General features: G+C 35.8%; 1 protein-coding gene and 1 long non-coding RNA gene across 2 annotated transcripts in view; both read left to right on the top strand.

Annotated features, from left to right (window-relative positions):
• The window catches only part of astn2 (astrotactin 2), an 824,937-nt gene that overhangs the window by 572,054 nt on the left and 232,058 nt on the right, over positions 1-20,825 (top strand). The window lies entirely within an intron of this gene.
• LOC115429262 (uncharacterized) lies at positions 1,378-2,706 on the top strand. Its single transcript, XR_003936752.1, has 3 exons — positions 1,378-1,433; positions 1,472-1,640; positions 2,630-2,706. It is a non-coding gene; the product is annotated as an uncharacterized LOC115429262 (long non-coding RNA).

Below are 20,825 nucleotides of genomic sequence, written 5' to 3'. Positions count from 1 at the left end.
TTCAGGTTCAAGTTTTCTGTCATGAAGAAATTACTGCACACATGAGGAGTACAGTATTCATTTTTGTCTGGAAATGTCAAAAAGGGAAACCAGAGTCTCATATTCCCCCAACATATGCCCCTTGTCCCATAGTCTGTAATGTTTCGACACAGAATAGAATAGAATAGAATAGAATAGAATAGAATAGAATAGAATAGAATAGAATAGAAAAAAATAGAAAAGAAAAAAATAGAATAGAATAGAATAGAATTGAATAGAATAGAATTGAATGGAAAAGAAAAAATAGAGAAGAAAAAAATAGAATAGAATAGAATAGAATGGAATAGAATAGAATGGAAAAGAAAAAAACAGAAAAGAAAAGAAAAAAATAGAATAGAATAGAATAGAATAGAATAGAATAGAATAGAATAGAATAGAATAGAACTGAATGGAAAAGAAAAAAATAGAAAAGAAAAGAAAAAATAGAATAGAATAGAATACAATTGAATTGAATTGAAAAGAAAAAAATAGAAAAGAAAAGAAAAAATAGAATAGAATAGAATAGAATAGATCTATATTGTCACTGCCACAAGAACAATGACAATTTGTTTAGCAGCAAAAGCAATTAATGCAAAAAAGGACTTTATAAAAATATCACAAAATACTTAAAATTGTAAGCAATGTATGAAAGCTACAAGATAAAAATATTGAACATACAACTAAAGTACTCAAAAAACTACTGAAATATACAATAAGCTAACTGTATCCTACAAATGAGAAATATGTACAACAAAAAAGGATACATATACAGGCAATATAGAACATATATAAGGTAAGATTAACAAAAAAGGTACATGGGTTGAGAGTGTTGCACGGAGGAAATATTCTGTAATTGTACAACACACAGTGCAGAGTAAGTGCGCTGAGAGTATTCGGTGTGTGTGTGTGTATTAGTGTGAGATGTGTTTGCCGGTGATAAACTCACTGATAAGAGCCTCAGCAGTTACATTTATCATCTGGACCTAGTGTCAGCTGAACCAGAGCTGGAGCGAACTGGCTAGCAGAGCTCACAGGGGTCTGACAGCTGATTTTCCTTGGGACAGCAGGTTATTACACTATTAATGCTGGATTCATGTGTTTTTGTCCACTTAGAAGTGAAGGGGCTACGAGTATGCTGTCTGTGCATGCTAGTGTTTAAACCTGTCACTTTGCATTTTATTCACAACGTCTGGAACACACCGCCTGCCTCACCTCTTTGTAGCAGCTGCTGCAGCAGCACTGTTACTGTCTGTACTACAATATGTCCACTACAGTGGTAGTTTGACTTGCGAGTGCACCAACTTACGAGTTTTCCGAGTTACGAGCTTCAGATACACCGTTGCTTGTTGTCATAGCCAATAAAAAGAAACATGCTGGAGGACAGCTAGTAGGTCTTCTGGTGGTAGGTCCTTCATGTCTCTGCTCACCACAGCGTCTTGAGGAACACGGACAGATTCCTCCTGTCAACTCCATTTTTATATATCCTCCCAGGCAGCTCTGGAGTCGCATGTAGCTCTTTCATTCCTCTGCTGCGGCTCCCTGGGGCTTTTGAAAATTAATGAGTATTTAATTTATTTTTGTTTATTAGTTTTTAAAATGTAATTCTAAATTTGAAGATTATGGTGATATTCGGCTAAAATTTGCTTAGAGGTCTTCTTTATGTCTTTGTGCATAAGAAATCAATATAAGTGAATCCCCAAAGGAACTTTGTGTTGGTAAATGCAAGTTATGCAAATTTGCAGGATTTCAGTTATGTTGCAACACGTTGATGGTCATATGAACTATATTTTCAGGTCAAAAATATCCAATTTCATCACAATTAATGCTATATTTTCATGTCACAAATGGCCAAGTTATATTTTAACTGAATTTACCTGAAAAACAAATATTCTATTCTTTTAGATTCCCCATTTTTTCTTACAAGATTATATACTACATATCACATGTTTTATTTTTGCAGGTTGCAGTATGGAGTATGGTGCTGATCCATCCTGCTTATGTTACGTCAATACATACATTAAGAATGTCACACATCACTTTTTAAATCAACAGTTTTCTAATAATAAGCATTTTTATAAAGAAATAACAATTCTATATTGTTATTTCCTCTTTAGTATGATGATAAACTATACAATAAATAATTATGATCCTAGTTTTTGCACAGGGATCATTTCTGGAAACGGTGACATGGCTGCCGAGCATCAGTATGATGGGATCCGTAACAACCATGTCACATCCGTCCACTGCCACATTTTGTGTTTTTGTGTCAGCTGTTATTGTTTTTTCCACAATACTAACATTTAGAGTAAGATGATAATTAGCAATAGTAAGCATATAAGTTTATTACTAATAAAGTACTGGAACTGACCAGATCATCATGGGTAATGTCACGTCTGTCCACTGTCACGTCCGTCCACCAGCAAAAGTTTTCACATACACGTGCTATTCAAAATCCAATATTTCTGAAAATATAGCTTCCACTGTCAAATAATATCAGTAGTCCGTGCACAAATGTATTAGCATTATTTCAACACAGTTCTATGCATTTCTTACAACTTTTTTTTTTCCTGACAAAAATGGCCACTCATTTGACCCCCTAAGTAAATTTTAGCCGATATTAGGTATTACAGGTATTATCTCCTGCTGCACAACAAAGTCCAGTCGCTGTCCAGAGTGGAGGTGCTGAAATGTTTTGCCATTGTCTTTTAGGTAGAACATTTTCAAAATGATGCTAACACTCAAAGACTCAAACAGTCACTGCAACCAAAACCATTTACTGATGTAAAGTGTTTAAAACCTGTTGATCCACTAATCCTATCAATACATGTAAATAATTGGTGTAAAATGCAGTTTGCCATCTTTTCATGGTCATCAGATATGACCCATTTGGACATTCAGAGGATCCGTAGTTACCGTGGAATACTGTCATCTTCTACAATATTGATTCACCAGTAAAACCCACGGAGATGGATCAATGACAGTGGATCTTGTTTTTATGTAGAATTAACGATATATTTTGCTGAAAAAGCCACTTCTTCTACAATTTTCTCTGTTTTGATATATTAACTTTTGAATTTACTCTGAGATTTAATGAACATGTACATGATCAGTGAATTACATGCAGGAAAAAGAGGAGAATGTTACAATAAACGGTGGTCAAACTTCTTAAAGATGGAGTCGGTCATTCACGAGAGATCCAACCAAACACATTCATCTCTTCATAAGTGCCACCCCCCAGATCCAGAGAGGTGCATTGTGGTTGCACATATTGGTGACTGTACACACACAAGTCCCCTGTTAAAACAAAATGGAATGAAATTAACGTATCATTTTGCTGACTGGGTAGAATAATATATTTTGGATCGGTCTCAGGCATTTTACATTTGCCATTTACAGAGCCAGGGTTGTGTACCAACTCTGCAGACAAATAAACACAATAAACAGCAAAGATATCTGCTGAAATGGCCAAAAATGAATTGGATTAGAATATCCAACTGCACCTTTAACCATCTGAAATTTTGAGAAAGCCCAGATATTGAGGGACTGTGCGGTCTTTCAGTGATAATGGCAGCAAAACAGTAGTAGTGGAAGCTAATGTCCTTTACAGCAGTACTAAAACAAATGAACTCCTACATACAGAATATATACTGTACACACAGGATGCATTTCACTGAATTTGAATATAAATTTCAGGATCGTAAATGAAGTGTTTCTATTTGTGCCGCTTTGATTCATGAACCCTTGTAACACTAAAAACTGCAGTGCAAAAGCGGTTTGCCTCTGGCATATTTACAATTACAGGGTGACTGGAAACTTCCGATGCCAAGTGTTTGACAGCGTAGGGCGGGCCTGGGTTGTAAAGTAATTAAATTGATGAGGCATCTCAATTGCTGGAGGATGGTTCGGTGAGTAATTAAGACCTTGGGCAGGGTTATAATTCTATCGGTCTTTTCACTGTTTGTCTCAACACAAACACAGAGAGGCTTAATTTTACTTGTTTTTTTAATTCATTCATCACCTTTATCTTTCCACAAAAATTAAGCTCAAATATTCTTACAAGAACTAGTTTTCAGATACGGATGAAAACCATCTCTGTGGACTACTTTTGTGGCAGTTCCCAAATTAATTTTCCTTTAAATTTAACCTTTCTTAAAGGGGTCATATTTTGCTTGTATTACTCTTTGGTACATTTGTTTGTGTATTTGGACCCTAATAGTTCGAAAAGTTTGAATTTGAACCCTCTAGGTGCTGCAAAGCTATCTTTATATTCATTCCAGCAAAAACTGAGTGGATTTCTACAACCAGTTTCAATTCCTGCTTAATTTGTTAACTAGTTATATCACGACATTTGCACATATAAGGTCAAAACCTCCGACAAACATTTCTCAGAGTACACCATAATTGTTCATTAGCAGCAGCGGTTGTAGTAAAAACTAAAAATATGTCAGATTACCTAAAATGTTCAGTTGTTGGTTGTATTAACAAACACAAGTGGCTGAACGGCTTTAAAGCTTTAAAGATGGGCCTGTGGAGTTGAATTAATGAAGACCCAGACTCAAGCATAGCATTTACAGTTTATGTAGACCACAGGGTAATGTTTTAAAATGCATAATTCCATTTAAAAAACTAAAATATCACTCCTTTAAATGATTTATCACTATTTATTATAATGTTATCCTCTGTAATTTTTATTTTTTCAGTGAAAATCATATATTTTCCTGTCTCTAATTTAATGATCATGTAGATGTTCATGGAAGCTCAGATTAAAGTTGAGGGTTATTATGTTAAAAATATAAAACGGGAAAAAAGTGACTTTTCGAGCAAATATATCAATAACTGAACACAAAAATAAGCATCTGCAACCACTGTCATTGATCCAACTCCATGGGTTTTACTGGTGAACCAATGTTGTAGAAGATGACAGTGTTTCTACGTTCACTACGGCACCTCTGAACGTCCAAATGGGTCATATCTGATGACCACGAAAAGATGGCAAACTGCATTTTACGCCAATTATTTACATGTTTTGATAGGATTAATGGATCGGAGGTTATTAAACATTACACATCATTATGCATCTACATAGATCAATGGCTGTTTGGGTTTTTGTGGGTTAAGCTGCATTACACAGCACAATGTTTTTTTACACTGAAATGTTGTATTACTTGAAACGTTATACCTTTAGAGTCTGACATTAAATATATTGTTTCTGACTGACATTGTTTATCCTGAACCTTGAGGAGTAAACTAAATGCAAAGTGCTTGTAGGCGGAGAAAGCTTTTTAATCACTTTACAGAACCAGATCAAGTTATTTTACCCGTGCCTTCTGCAAACTAGTCCCCTAAGATTTACCTCCTCCTGCGTTACCATGACGACTTCTCCATATTAATAAACCTGACTCATATTTCCCATCATTCGTCTTCCACTCCAACATATTTAGTAGCTTGTGGCTGTTTTTTATTGGCTTAGGTATCTTTTTGCCTTCATATAATTGTCCTTTCCCAGAACATGGCGATACTGTAATGTTTATCATATTGTTGCAGATAATACTATAACACTTTGTGATCGCTCCAGGTCTCTACAATTGCCTTTTTTTTTTTTCTGTTGCGCCAAAAGACGCTCCCTTGATATGGATTTATGAAAAATATGCCTAACACTCATAGTGCACTGTGTCACATTCTCACAAGTAGTGCAATTAAATGAGGTTTCAAACCAACATACTGATGTTTTCTGTCTGGATTTTGAGATTTTAATGGTTGCACATTAAAGGATTTTACTGGCTTTAGTGAGAAAGTGAGACAGTATTGGAAGGGGGGCAGCTACTTTGAGAATGTATTCCTTTACACATGCTTCTAAATGTAATTTGTAGCATATTCTGTCAGATTAAGCAAAGGGAATAAAGTACTTTAAATTCTTTGGATCTCCTCAGCATTGCCTTACATTATTTTTGCATGTAACTGTGTGAATTAATGCAGCATTCACATAAAGTCGACTGAACTCAGCAGTCGTTCTGGATCTTCTATAATTTTTTATTTATTTATTTTTTCTATAATGCTTGCTGCAGAGATGTGAGCTCAGTATAAGACACCAAGTGCATTAAGATTATGATGCTCATCATCATAATCATAATGATGAACCATTTTAATTTAAGATGAAGCACAACTACAAGAGGCACACTTACCATTATAGGGAATGCAGTACACATTTATATGTGTTATATTCAGTGTAAATTTATGCTTCTTCATTGGCCTTTAGGGTGTATGGATTCATTATTTGACCTCCATGTGGGATACAGGGGTTTGATTTCCTTTTGTGGCTTCACATTCTCTCTCTCTGAAGTTTAATGTTAAATAAAATAAATAACAAAAACTGACCCTTAACATAAAACTGACCCTTTCACAACCATCTTAACTACATTTCTGAGTTCCTGTCTGCTAGAAGGATGTGGAAATATCATTCAACAACTGTCAGTGCCTATTAAACACCTGATTATGGACAAATGGGAATGTGACATCGATGTACAGGGTGTCCCATAAGTCTCCATACATAGGAAAAATAAACGTTTCTTGACATAAACCATTTTTATTTATATAATATGCTCTATATGACTGCCATATGGTCGGGAACACATTTCAATGCGTGTCCTCCACTGCTGAAGAACTATAAAGAAGAAATATAAAGAAATACATGTTAGAACCATGGAATGTATTATGTCTCCTATGTATGGAGACTTATGGGACACCCTGTAGAAATGCCAGTTCCATTTTATTGAAGAAGACTGCATATAAACATAAATTTGTTTGCAGATTTTTGAATTAGTGTATGTAGTGTAATATATACAGTGACTGTATGTTTCACTTATGTAGCCGGATGACGGTGGAGTGAGTGAACGGACTCAAAAACAGAATCATAAATTATATTATCTTCCTCTCCGTGTCAAACCAAATTCCTGAACAACCATGCTGATTGGTCCGTCACCAGGTCAAAGCTGGGACATCCTCTACAAGCGACATTTATAATGATGGATGAGCTTAAAGAATGAGACTAACCTAATTTAAAAGTACACAGAACAATGAAACTTAGGCTCATTTTCGCTCTGTTCTTCATCAAGAGCCATTTCCCTTGTCGTGGTAATTGAGAGCACCCCGGAACTTGTTGCTTATCCAGAGGTGAAGATGAACCCAGAAACGAACAAAGGACTGAATGACAAAATCACTCTATGTGCCATGTAAATAATGTATTACATTATGTGTTCATGTTTATTAACTCAGCATGTTAACTCTTTTATGCACGTAAGACTTAAGCCATTTGCCTGACCTGTGGTTTCACATGTGTGTGTCCTGATCATGTTCAGGGTGAATTATGTGAAAGTAAGAGTATCACTGCTTATAGCATGTCTGAATAATCATGCTATTATTTTACTGATGCTTAAGTGAGGTTACAGGTGATGTATAAAGTTTAAGTGATCTTATTTAAGGATCTTATTTAAGGATGCAAAGTTTTCTTACAAGGTTGCCCACAGTCCTCTCCCCCTCTGTCTTCCCAAGAGGGAAGAGAAACGTGATACTTTTGAATATTCACGAGGAGGCGTTTTCCCGCCGAAAACAGACAAAGAAGGCAACGCCCCAAGGCATCGATGACTCATCTCTATTCAAAAGGAAGGTGTGGCAAGTTGGTTTTTGGACAGAACTATAAAGGTGAATGAAACCAACTTTTCAACGGAGTCCTGTCCATCTTCTGGGCCCTCACCTACGCAGAGAGTCTTTTCCACCTCTCCAGGGCTCTCACCTACGCAAAGAGAAGAGCTTTCTCCACCTCTTCTGAGCTCTCACCTACGCAAAGAGCTTTCTCCAAGGAGTCTTGACCATCTCCTTGGCTCTCAGAGCTGTTCCATCTTCTCCTGGCGAGCTTTCCAGAACCAGCCGCCAGAGCCAGCTGTGAACCGCCTCCAGCCAGCAGAACTTCAGAGCTTCAGAACTTCAGACCTCCAGACCTTCAGGCCTCCAGCGCAAGCACGTCGCTTCACAGCCTGTTCCTGCTTCGAACTACGTCAGAAGACTTCATCCATCCGCCGTCAAGGCCGTGCCAGTTGCTGCATCCGCACCGCAACAACTTGTAAGAAAACTTGCTCCTGATTTATCTGAGTTGGTGTTATTCCAAGTTTAGTAGGTTTACCTCAACGTAACCTCACTAACATTATAATCTCTTGAATATAGCTATCTGCCAACTTAATTTACATATTCTCCTGTCCATAATCTCCTGCTCCTTTTGTTGTATTTGTCTCTTGTCTTTATGTTATTTGTGTGTCTTAGTTTAGTTAATAAATTATTTATATGTATATAAATCCATTGTTTCAGTTGTGCTTTGTGTACTATTTATTCACACATGGGTTCAATGTGCAGTCCACGAACTACCACTTTTGCAAGACTTCTAAATTATTGTTTTGGGTTGATTTAAGTTTAAGCTTAATTATAAATCTATGGTTAAATTAATCAATAAATCAACACTCAATTAATAAATAATTTGGTATCCTATTCTTGCTACACTTATTTCTTATTTGCAAGATTAAAGACCCAGTGCTACTTTTGAGGCCGTCCCAAAATGAATTTTTCTCTCTATTTAACCTTTCTTAAGTGATTTATCACCATTTATTATTATATTATCCTCTGTATATTGCATTGTATTTTTTATTGAAAATGTGGCATTTTCCTATACTTTATTCACTTATTATGTAGATGTTCATAAAAGCTCAGATTAAAGTTGATGGTTGTTATATCAGAAACAAAGAAAACTGAGGAGTGACTTTTTCCAGTGTCTCCATCCACTATTATTGATCAAACTCCATGGGTTTTACTGGTGAATCATTGTTATAGAAGATGATGGTGTTTCCACTTTCACTACAGAGCCTCTAAACGTCCAAATGAATCGTATCTGATGACCATAAAAAGATGACAAACTGCATTTTACACCAAATTATTTAAATGTGTTGATAGGATTAGTGGATCAACAGGTATTAAACATTTTACATCAGCAGATGGTTTTGGTTGCTAGCAGTTATTTGAGGCTTAATAAAGAAAATATGTTTCTTCCATTTAGAAATTACTCTTCCATTTCTCCCCTAATCTTTCGGTCAAAAAAATAGAAAAAAATAAAAACATTAAACATAAATGATAATTACTGTTCAGTCAAACTTGCAAATGCCCTTGAATGTCATATGCATGAACAGATACGGTGCAAATATGTTTGTGCTTTACTTAAAGGTGCCGTACTGCAATCCCATTCAAAATACTGTAGAGTGTGGTATCCTCTCCGCCTCCCCCCAGACTAGGGGTTGCCAGATCCAGCATGAGTGTCTACTACTAGCGTTTCCACTAATCCTTCCCACCACACCATAAATTTCATTCAAAATATCATCACCAGACTTATTATACATAAGTATAATATATAATAGGCCAGGACAAACGTCCTGCACACTCAAATGAAAGTTTACACAGATTCAGGAGATAGAGAAAAGATAAATGAGCCTTTTTTTTTTTTTTTCTTTTCTTATTTTTATTTTTTTTATGGGCTGAGCTGGCTGACAGGCAGCTGTCTGTACCGATAAGGCAGCAGCCGACACCAACTGTACTCCCTTCCCCTTCCTTAAGTTTCGTACAAGCGACACGAATCGCTACTGTACCCCCCGACCGAACCACGGATGCCAGACTACCGAACCCCCTCACCCCCCATCCCCCCCTTTCGGATTACACACCGCCAGTCTGGGACCGGATGAAGAGACCGCGGCCCTGGCTGTCAGTGGTTCTTACCGGGTGGTGAGACTAGCCAGCATCAGTCTTCAAATTCTTCTCCACTTTCTCAATGTTTCAAAATCATTCCCTATACATATCCTTGTTTTGTTTTTCACTTTGTCATGATGTATTTGGGAATAATAAGAGGCCTTTTAGGTTTATTAACGTCAGACATTTATGATCAGAAATGTTCCAGCTGCAGCTCAGTGGGAACTGGCAACCTGGATGCTGAAAGGCTACTGACTGTGTGACTGGAAGACAGGTGATGGGTGGAGCATCAGACCAAAACACACAATGACAACAGAAACATCATTTAGGGGCTGACACTGAGCTTTTCAAATGCAAATATTCTGGCTGGACTACTACTGTCAGTGATGTCAGTATTTGAAATGAACATGATTCCTTAATGTCTGGTGACAGTCAAGGCCATTTTATAATTACTTAGAACATAATTCCTACATACTGCACCTTTAATACCCAATCCATTTAATAAAACAAATAAATTCCTCTATCTTTAGGTCCTTTATTCACACATAAACCATGTTTGAAAACACTTTACAGAATGAATACTTTGCATGTTTTTCTGTGTCCATGGACAAGGGGAAAAAAAGAAAACAATGCCTATTGTTGTTTTTTTCCCCCTCATTTCTCTCTCATTTGGGAAATGGAATGTGTTTCACAACCCAAACTAACACAAACAAAAACTACAGGTCAAAACCTGTCATTGCTCACCTTCAGGACAGACTAAAACTTGTTTCTGTGATGTCCAATATCATTGACCATGTGCAACAGTCTTACCTGTCTCTACCTGTTTATGAGTTAATGATATGATATGACTCATTAGTAATGATGTCAATGACATGAGTTTGTGAATTTCCCCGGAGATAAATAAAGTAGACCTATATTTGTATCTGTTAAGAAACGTATACATATTAGTGTAGACGTGGCATAAGTCAGGCTCTTTGGGAAATGAATGTGGACTGTTTTTGCAGAGTAACCAAAGAAGTACAGTACATAACTAGAAAAGCACTTGGAGAGCACAGACCTCCGCCAAGGCAGATCAACCCCCCCCCAATCATTTGTTCCTTTGCCAGTATCAAATTTTCCTGAAAATTTCATCAACCCCCCCCTTTCCCCACTTGCCACCAAAATTTAATCATTTGTTCCTTATGGCAGTATCAACATTTCCTGCAAACAAACAGACAAACCCCGATGAAAATATAACCTCCGCCAAGGAACGACAGAGGTTATGTTTTCATCAGGGTTTGGGGTTTGTCTGTCTGTCTGTTTGCAAGATAACTCAAAAAGTTATGGATGGATTTTCCTGCAATTTTCAGGAATTGTTGATACTGGCACAAGGAACAAATGATAAAATTTTGGTGGTGATGGGAGGGGGGGGTTCGTCTGTCTGTTAGCAAGATAACTCAAAAAGGTCTGGAAGGATTTTGATGAAATTTGCAGGAAAAGTTGATACTGGCACAAGGAACAAATGATTACATTTTGGTGGTGATGCTGGGGGGGGGGGGCACTGATCTGCCTTGGCGGCGGTCTGCGCTCTGAGTACTTTTCTAGTTAATTTTGTAAATGTTATCCTCACTAAAGCTATGTTTTGAGAGAGGAAAGTGATGTACAAAAAAATCAGTAAATGAATAACAAGACACAGATGATGTAATAAGACAAAAATAACATAAGCAAATTTAATGCAATGGAAAGAGCATAAACAAATAGACGTGTAAGAGACATCCGAGGAAAACTATCTAAATGACATAATCAGACACAAAATATGGAAAAGACAAAAATGACATCAGAATCAGAACCAGAATACTGTATTAATCCCAAAAAATGTTGTGTGTTACAGTTGCTTCGTGCAAGTGCAATTAAAGATGCCGGAAAGAAAAAAAAAAAAAAAAAAAACGAAAATATAATTAAACTAGAAGAGCACTTGGAGAGCACAGACCTCCGCCAAGGCAGATCACCCCCCCGCCCCCCTGCTAAATCACCACCAAAATGTAATCATTTATTCCTTGTGCCAAAATATAGATATTAAAGTGTGCAAACATACTGCTGTGTTGCATATATGACATAACAACTCTTAACCCTATACACCAAAGGTATCATATTTGATATATGAGTTTCGAAGCCCTATACATGATCAGTGTGATATTTTTTTTCTTGGAAAAACCTGATGTATTCAATTAGATACATGCAATACACGGATAATCCACTAGGGGGAGGAATTCGTTCACCAGAGGCCTTTCCAGTGACACTACAAGACTGTCATTAATGAGGAAGGAAGCAGAACTTTGCCAATTTTGAAAAGGAATTACCAATTTGTTAGACATGTTTGTGTTATATTATGCTTTTGTTTGTTCAAAATAATAATATTTGAGCATTGAGACCTGATGTATCAAATATGATCCAAAACTGAAACTCATACATGGAAATTGATATTTGAAAAAAACATTTTTGAGTTGCTCAGAAGGACCAATAAAGGCTCTGGTTTCAAAGAACTGGAATTTTCTGTCAATAATTTAATGGTTCGAGCTTTAAAGGGTTTAAGGTTAAATTTGGGTCCTATGGAGACACAAAATAAATGTTCAGGGTCTTGTGCTGAAAAGGTTTAGTGACTACCGCCTTTAATTAATGTGTTGAGAATGGACCTACATTCTGACTGATGACCCTGTGAAATAGAATTACTCATCATTTGTAACTCGTAATAACCTTGCATACATTCTGTTCCCCGTACACCATCTGCCTCCATTATATTATTCCCATGTTACTTTATTCTATGCATTTGCAGACTGAAAACTCAACAATCATGTTCTCCCACCGTGATAAATGTAAGATGAATCCACATCAGACCTCCAGACTATTTTTGACCCTTAGAGACAACAGAAAGAGTGGGTTTAAAATATGAATGACTGTGCGCTAATAACTTTTTGGATTGTTTGTTCAACTCATACACCATCTCCGCACTTCTGGATATCCCCATAGCATATTTTATTAAAAATTTTTACACAAGGGCTGAAGAGAACACACACAAAAATCTACATGAACGCCATCATTGGGGACCAAATCATAAGAAAGACCTAAGCATACTCCAGTGAGCCTGGATAGAAACTAATAAGTCCACGAAGAAATGCTTCAGAAAAACAGTGAGAATAAATGCAGAGTTTTTCTATCTTATTCCAGCCTGTTTAGGTGTCTCTGGTGTTAATTAAGGGTGTACTCAGGATAGAATCATCCCAGAATCCAGCTCTCACAGGGTATAAATATGTGACGTTTCATTCTAAAATTATTCCAAACAGTCTGCCGCCCCAGTATGTGGCTGATGAAAACACACCAAAAGACTGACAAAGCCTAGTGGTGTTCATAGATTACCTCAGAGGATCACAGGCATAGACGTATTATTCGTATTATTATTTATTAATTAATTTTTTTCTGTCGGGTTTGTGTTATTTTAACCACGTTGTCAAAGAAGGTACTAACAGAGAGCAGCGACATGCCACAGAGGGCTTAAAATCCATTATCAGAGTCAGTCCTTCAGGTCTGTCGGCCGCTCTTAAGACAGTTGAAATGCATTCGTAATGAAATGAGTTTGGAGTTCTGTGCCTGGGTTTACATTTTAGACACACTTGTGCTCATGTTCTCTCTCTGCTGCTGCTGCTGCCGAGCTAGAGAGGATGACAGTTGGTTTATTCGTGTGTTTGCTAACCTCAGTTTGGAACAGCAGCTGTTATGAGCACAGGTTAGTGATTTTAGACAGGTAATATTTTTTTCTGCGCCTGCAGCTTCCTGCTTCATCATTCGGCTCATCACACACCAGTTGGTTATATTGTACTCTACAGGAACACTCCAGTGTGTAAAAGCCTGTTCCGCTGTTTCCATGATCACACTCACCTTTTGTCAGATGATAATTTGGTTACAGGTTCTGGGTGTTAGATTTATGTGGAGTTAATGACAATTCAGAAATGGAATATTATTTCATAACTGTGTATTCATTAACCCATAAAGACCCAAACAGCAACTCGCAACCAAAACCATCTACTGATCTAAACTGTTTAATGACTTCTGATCCACTACTCCTATCAAAACATGTAAATAATTTGTGTAAAATGCAATTTGTCATCTTTTCATGGTCATCAGATATGACCCATTTGGACATTCAGAGGCTCCATAGTTACTGTGGAAACATCGTCATCTTCTACAGCATTGATTCACCAGTAAAACCCATGGAGTTTGATCCATGACAGTGGATGGCGACACCTATTTTTATGTTGTTATTGATATCTTTGCTGAAAAAAGTCACTTTTTCTTCAGTTTTCTGCTACTGAAATAATAACTCAACTTTAATCTCAGTGAATTAACCCATAAAGACCCAAACAGCCACCGACAACCAAAACCGATATAAAATGGTTAATACCTATCCCCTAATTCCATCAATACATGTAAATAACTGGTGTAAAATACAGTTTGTCATCTTTTCATGGTCATCAGATATGACCCATTTGGACGTTCAGAGGCTCTGTAGTGAACGTGAAAACACTGTCATCTTCTACAACACTGATTCACCAGTAAAACCCATGGAGTTTGATCCATGACAGTGGATGGAGACACCTATTTTTATGTTGTTATTGATATCTTTGCTGAAAAAAGTCACTTTTTCTTCAGTTTTCTGCTACTGAAATAATAACTCAACTTTAATCTCAGTGAATTAACCCATAAAGACCCAAACAGCCACCGACAACCAAAACCGATATAAAATGGTTAATACCTATCCCCTAATTCCATCAATACATGTAAATAACTGGTGTAAAATACAGTTTGTCATCTTTTCATGGTCATCAGATATGACCCATTTGGACGTTCAGAGGCTCTGTAGTGAACGTGAAAACACTGTCATCTTCTACAACACTGATTCACCAGTAAAACCCATGGAGTTTGATCCATGACAGTGGATGGAGACACCTATTTTTACATTATTATTGATATCTTTGCTGAAAAAAGTCACTTTTTCTTCACTCTTTCTTCAACTTTAATCTCAGTGAATTAACCCATAAAGACCTAAACAGCCACCGACGACCAAAACAGTCTACTGATATAAAATGATTAATACCTGTTGATCCACTGATTCCATCGATACATGTAAATAACTAGTGTAAAATACTCTTACGATTACACAAGGCTTGGACCCAAATGCACGAGACAGAGACGAAATGAACTTAGTTTGAGTATTTATTACTCAAAATATTAAAGCAACAAAAATATCTTCACTACAGTAGAATAAGAAATGTAACTCAAAAATCTTCTCAATCGAAGTATCAAAAATTGTAACAAAAAGATCTTCACAAACGTGGTATCAAAAATTTAACAAAAAGTTCTTCACAAACGTGGTATCAAAAAATTAACAAAAAAAATCTTCACAAATGTATCAAAAATTTAACACAAAATATTCTCAGCCGAGGTATCAAAAAATATAACAAAAAGATCTTCACAAATGTGGAATCAGTAGATTACAAAGTGTAACAAGCAGCACAGAAGAACAGGAGAAGGTCGAGGGAGATCTTGACATGGCATGGCATGACAACAGATGCGAGGAGAGGAGGGTATATAAAGGGTAGAGAGGTAATGAGTCCTAGGTGAAGACAATCAGGGAAATCAGGGAGGACATAGACAAGACAGACACAGTGCACACAAACTAACAAAACCCCTCACCAAAATAAAATAGGAAATGAACGACACCAACTAACATAAATTACTAGCACCGCTGAGGGCAGTGCATCACAAATACAGTTTGTTGTCTTTTCATGGTCATCAGATATGACCCATTTGGACGTTCAGAGGCTCCGTAGTTACTGTGGAAACATTGTCATCTTCTACAACATTTCTCTGTTTCTGATATACTAACCCTCAACTTTGATCTGAGCTTTTATCAACATCTACATGATCAGTGGATTAAATATAGGAAAATACCTGATTTTCACTGAAAATCACAAAATACAGAGGATAATGTCATAAATCGAGATAAATCACTTAAGAAAAGTTAAATATAGAGAAAAAATATACATTTAGGAACTACCACAAAAGTAACACTGGGTCTTTATGGGTTAAATAAAGGAAAATACCTGATTTTCACCAAAAAATTAAGACCCAGTGTTACTTTTGTGGCAGTTCCCAATTTAATTTTTTTAACTAACACAAACAATATCTACAGGTCAAATCTTTGCTCACCTTCAGGACAGACTAAATCCTGTTTCCGCGATGTCTAATATTATCGACCGTGTCCACAGTTTGAAGTCCAACAGTTTTACTTGTCTATACCTGTTCATGAATTAATAATATGAGTCATTAGTAATGATGCTAATAACAGTTAATGACATGAGTTAGGGGATTTCAAATAAATAAAGCAATGGAGTTTGTTATACAGTGAATGAAGACACATGTTTTTACATTGGTATTAATATCCGCTTAAGAAGTTACTTTTTTCAATTTTCTGTTTTTTTAATATAATAACCATCAACTTTAATCAAGGATAATATCATAGTAAATGGTGAAAAATTGTTTAAGAAAGGTTAAATCTAGATGAATATTTATTTGGGAACTGCCATAAAAGTAACATTAGGTCTTTATGGGTTAATGATATTCATCTGAGAGGAAGCTTCATTGTGTTTTTATGACTTTGGAATGAACTGTTTATTTCTTACCATATTTTTTTCCTGTCATGGAAGGCTTTTGTTTAGGGATTTTTTGCATTTTCCATCAGAAGGTGGGTGGTATTAAGTGCATCAGTCTGAGCAATGTTTAAAGCAGGGTATAATCTGTGTGATTTTAGGCTGATCCAGTCAAAAGATTTTAAATTATAGTATCTTTGGTTGTGGCCAAAGATAAGCATATCACAGATATTTTTTTTACATACACATAAGTCGCATTATAAATGGACAACATAAAGCATCTACAGATCTAAAATGTTTAATAACTAACTAATCCTATCAATACATGTAAATAATTCAATTGAAATGCCGTTTGTCATCTTTGCAGAAGCATCCATAGTCTCTGTGGTGAACATAGAAACACCGTCAACAACATTGATTCACCAGTAAAACCCACGCTGTTTGATAAATGACAGTGAATGGAGACACTTGTTTTTATATTCAGTTAATGATATATTTTGCTGAAAAAGTCATGCTTTCTTCAGTTTTCTCTGTTTTGATATAATTATCATTGAATTTACTTTTAACACCTACATGGTCAGTAAAGTTTTTCCTTAAAAACCCAGAACTATTTCTTGTGATGATGTCCAAATGAATTTTTCTCTGCATTTGAGTTGATTTATTACCATTTATTATCGTATTATCCCCTGATTTTTTGCATTATTTACTGTTAGTCATGTATTTTCCTATATTTAATTCACTGATCATGTAGATGTTTATTAAAGTTCTGTGTAAATTCAAAGGTTATTATATCAAAACTGAGAAAACTGAAGAAAAAGTGGCTTTTTCAGTCAAATATTTCAATATTTCTACATATACCAAGTCTCTCCATCCACTGTCATTGATCAGACTCAATGGCTTTTACTGGCAAATCAATGTTGTAGAAGATGATGGTGTTTCCACGTTCACTACGGAGCCTCTGAACATCCAAATTGGTCATATTTGATAACTATGAAAAGATGACAAACTGCATTTTACACTAATTATTTACATGTTTTGATAGGTTTAGTGGATCAACAGGTATTAAACAGACTGATTACGTTCATCATGTCTTCCATTCCAAATGTTCATTGGTGATTTTCTTGTGATCAGACAAGTGTTTAGATATAGCACACCAGGAAGCGTTTGACAGCGCTGATGAAGGCTGAAGCTACAGCCGAAACCGTCAGTAGGTGAAAACATCTTTCCTCAAATCTACCTCTCTGATCCCAAGAAAATCTCTAACGAACATTTGGTGTTAAACAGTTTAGAGCAGGAGATAGTTTGGGCTTTTAGGGGTTAATTTAAAAGAATACCAGATTTTCAGTGGAAAAAATGCAAAGGATTATATTATAATAAATGGCGATAAATCAGTTGGTAAATGTTAAATTGTAGAGAGATTATCTCCACAAAAATACTTCTGGATCTTTATAGATTAATTCAGTAGAATTTGATTATAAATGTATCAGAGCCATGTTTCAAAGTGCTGAAATCCAACAGTCTGTTGGACCAGTAAAATCCAGCTCAGACAAAGGATTCAACAAAACTATTTTAGAAATAATCTGGTAAAAAGTTTCCATAAATGAACTGTAGCTCAACTCAGTTGATAACGTTGCCTTGGATGCGCTTTATCATATCACTTGAGGCTGATTTTAGACCGCAGTGTTACGTACTGTGTGTTTTTCTCAGTATTTTTGGGCTGTTGTTCACTTTATAATTTTCTGTCTTTATTGGAGGTGACACCAAGAGGGTCCCATCCCAACATCCCTGCCTGTTCCTGTTCTTGTGTCGTCTTTTCTTTTCTTTCTTTTTTTTTTTTTTTTTAACACAATGCAGTAACTTTCTGGCTCCTTTGGCATCTTTGCATTTTCCAACTGAAGTGATAAGCTTCATCAACCCTTTTATGCATAATGGTCACAACAGTGGACAGCTATTCTACAGCTGTTCTCTTGTATATTCATGGGTTTCAATTCATACCATTACTGTAACTATACTGTTCTTGATAAACCTGATATGCACTAACATGTTTGAGTGTAAATCAATTGCTACTTGTTATAAGACTGTAATTAACAGTTTTTTTTTTAAACATATAATCGCATATAATATCCATGAGGTGAGTAATAACTAGTATTAGAGTATGCTAAAATGTGAGAAAACATCAGATTAGCAGCGTAATGTTTTTACGTCATAGTTTTCACACAGTATATCACTTTCTGATGATGGTTTTAAATACATGTTTCTTTGCTTTAAAAATTAAATGCATGGTGTCCAGCTGAGTGGACATTTTTGTAACTCCATGAAAAATCTCAGTTGCATTGATTTTTTCATGCCTAAAGAAGAATAAAACACTCAAGGCAAAAATCTCAACTAAGGTTCTCATAAGTCATGCATGAAAGGGTTAAATTTCAATATTCATATTAGAAACGCATTAGGCTATTTATTTCTTAAAAATGGACATACAGTTATTGGTTCTGCTCCAGTAAACCTATATTCCTGTGGTGAAACTGATTCCTAGGATCGTCGTCCTCAGGCTCTTTTGAACAAAAATGCTCCAGGAATAGAGAAGAGAAATGCTGGACCCTCTCATTTTGTGTGTGTTTTGGGTTTTAAATCAATAGAAGAAATTCAGCTGTAGTGAATAACTCGCTATCACTGTTTTCATTTATATTTCAAGACGCTACAAATTATATCAAGCTACAAAAAAGCATGAAAATCCTGTAGTTTGAGCAGAAGTACAGAGAGATGCTGTTATAGAAATGATCGTCTTAGCACATTGGCTGAACTGGCAATTACACAACTTACATCAGTGACACAATACAGATAAACCAAAGTATCAGGTATGATGCAAGATAAACAAAAGTCCTCCATGTACTAACTCCCATATGTTTCAGAATAGTATATTTGACAATGGTGTGCCTGCACAATCAGTCATTTGTATGGTTAAGGGATGTATGACTATAGAAAATATCATTTTCAAGGGTTTAGGTGCTGCCTACTTCCCAGCATTACCAATAAATCTGTGTAAGATTTTGACACAAAGAAGAGGTTTCCAGATCCAACCACAGGAAAATGTTATGTTTATCAATGAATCCACTTTACCAGTCAGATTGGATCAGTCAGATAACAACAGAACATGTCATTTCACTGAATTTTGGACCACTATCATGATACTTTTGTGCAAACAATTTGGAAAAGAAGAGAATCCAAAAAGCTGGTTTTCCTTCTGCTTCAGCTATTTCAGTTTATTTATTTATTTCATTTACAAGATAAGAGAAACTCAGCGGTCTGACTATAATCAATACAGGATCTTGGCCAGAAATGACTGTAAGTCTGGATGTAAATAATCATTGACATAAATATTGATGGTGGAATAGCATAAGCACTGCATAGTGTAAATACTGCTGCAAGTGGGACCCATAGTCAAAGCTAAAGGTGGTCCTTTACACTACTGTGTGTTTAACTGTATAAAGTAGGAAACCTCTGGGAAGGCATAAATGCATGACATTTGTCATGTAGCTGAAATGATTAATCAATAAATCAACTTGAAGCATTAAAAAAAAAAAAAAAAAAAAAAAATTGAATTTTCCTAAATTGAAGCTTTGTTTCCTTAATTTTGCTGCCACTAAACATTGGTTCCACTGTTGTGTTTCACACAGACATTTATTGTGATGCACATGATGTCAGGATCAACACAAACAACATAGAGTGTAGCTCAGAAGAGACAAGGACAAAAAGGCAGAAAATGTTTATGTTCACTTTTCTACATTGGAACCATTACTTACTCCTTCTTTAAACTATTAACTTTCACACAAACATTCTAAACAAACTGTTTCTTTATTTTTTTCACTTTTATGTTAGTTCCATTTTAAGTTGTTAGTAAGTTGGATCTAAATGTGTTGAAGACTGCAGTGCACATATTGTTTGTAGATGTCATTTCACTTGTTATTTATATCAATAGATTTTTCTATTTTATACTCTTGTTATTGTTGTTGTTATTTCTATATATATATGTTATATATATCCTTTTACTTCTATACTTTTTGTGGTTGTTGCTTCAGCTGGTTGTGGAATAAAGGACAAGTTGTCATTTTCAGACATGACTGATTCACATATAAAAACATTTTTTCGCCTAGTTAAAGAATCGTTTAATGGCATTGAAGCAAAAAACTGATAGATTAATTGATTACAAAAATAATCGATAGCTGTAGCGTAATGGGTAGCTCTATTAAGTATTCCTAAACAGGGAAAGTCTTGATGGAAAGGATTCTTGGATTTTCAGGATTGTTACAGACCACTTCCACTATCATAGACACTGTATGTAATGGTAAA

The sequence above is a fragment of the Sphaeramia orbicularis genome, chromosome 12 (genome assembly GCF_902148855.1).
Source record: "Sphaeramia orbicularis chromosome 12, fSphaOr1.1, whole genome shotgun sequence".
Taxonomy (NCBI): domain Eukaryota; kingdom Metazoa; phylum Chordata; class Actinopteri; order Kurtiformes; family Apogonidae; genus Sphaeramia; species Sphaeramia orbicularis.
The sequence above is the reverse complement of the archived record's forward strand: the minus strand, read 5'-3'. Positions and strand labels throughout refer to the sequence as shown.